We start from the raw sequence: 1,233 nt of genomic DNA, 5'->3' as shown, positions 1-1,233 counted from the left end.
ATTTTGCGCATTCGAAAAGGTCCATGGCACACGCCCCCCCCCCCCCCCCCCCCCCTCCCACACACACCAGTGCGGCAGGAGCGCATTCTGATCTGATTGTTGCCCTCCGCGGCTAAAGCCCCGTCAAGGATTTCTCGGAGCTTGTTCTGGATGATGATGCGCAGAAGCGCGTAGAAAGAGTAGCCCGATGTTACTTAACTGCTTACCATCGGTCGATGGTCTTTCATGAGACAAGGACGTGTGGTGACTGCATCATGTAACACATCTCTGAAACTCGCTGATCACTTAATGGGTATCGAAAAGCCTATCGTTTTAAAGCGTTGGTAACTTTAGCAAAGTGGACTGTTCTAGGCACAGCGCTTACGATGATGAATCATGCACATCGGAACTCGGTGAAGCAACTCGCAGGTATCACTAGAACTAAAGCAACGGTAGAGAAATCACAATGACGTCACGCGTCTCCGGTCGCTCAGGTTCCGAACATTAAGACTCTAATGAAAGTGTGCCAATAGCGGACAGAGGAGGCTGTGGGCTCGTGAGAACTGTAATCGGCGCCAGGCAGTCATCTGTCGGACAGAGAGAATCATGAATCAGAGACGGTCCGGTGCTAATCACGGTAGCTTTCAACCCCGCACCCTGCAGGTGAAAACCGATAGGAGCCGGGACTCTTAACGCAGACGAGACGAAAACATTAGAAAAATAACACAAATGGCGGACATGTCTGCGGCAATTAGGGAATGGCAGAGATGACTGGTGTGTGTGTGTGTGTGTGTGTGTGTAGGACGGTGTCACATGGGCAGAACAGAGCAGGGGTCGGAAACACCGAGCTCGAGGAAGATGTTCTTCACGGTCCCACGGTGATCCCCGAGACAGTGTACTAGCGTTCGACATAGAAGTCCTACAGCGCTGTTGCGCGGATATACTGAAAAAGCATGGAGTGTCCGCGGCTCCAGGAGGGAGAATCGTTTATTGACCTGATACATCCACAAGTGTGTCTGATCTTGTTGCGTTGTCTCGTCTCCTACAGTCTTCCACATCTGGAAAAAAGACTATAGTTTCCATATTCTGTCGCCCGTATGTCAGTACGTTGGTCAGGACACCACGAGACATACCCATGGAGTTCTCTACCGGCCCGTCCTGACCGGTCAGAAGCGCAAGTGAGTGAGCATAGATGCCTTCCCCGGTGCGGAGCGGGTCGCTGTTCGTCTCTCTGGGGGTGCTGAAACCTGAATT

The sequence above is a fragment of the Hypomesus nipponensis genome, chromosome 11, assembly GCF_054491055.1.
Source record: "Hypomesus nipponensis isolate SF chromosome 11, ASM5449105v1, whole genome shotgun sequence".
In the NCBI taxonomy this organism is placed as follows: Eukaryota; Metazoa; Chordata; class Actinopteri; order Osmeriformes; family Osmeridae; genus Hypomesus; species Hypomesus nipponensis.
The sequence above is the reverse complement of the archived record's forward strand: the minus strand, read 5'-3'. Positions refer to the sequence as shown.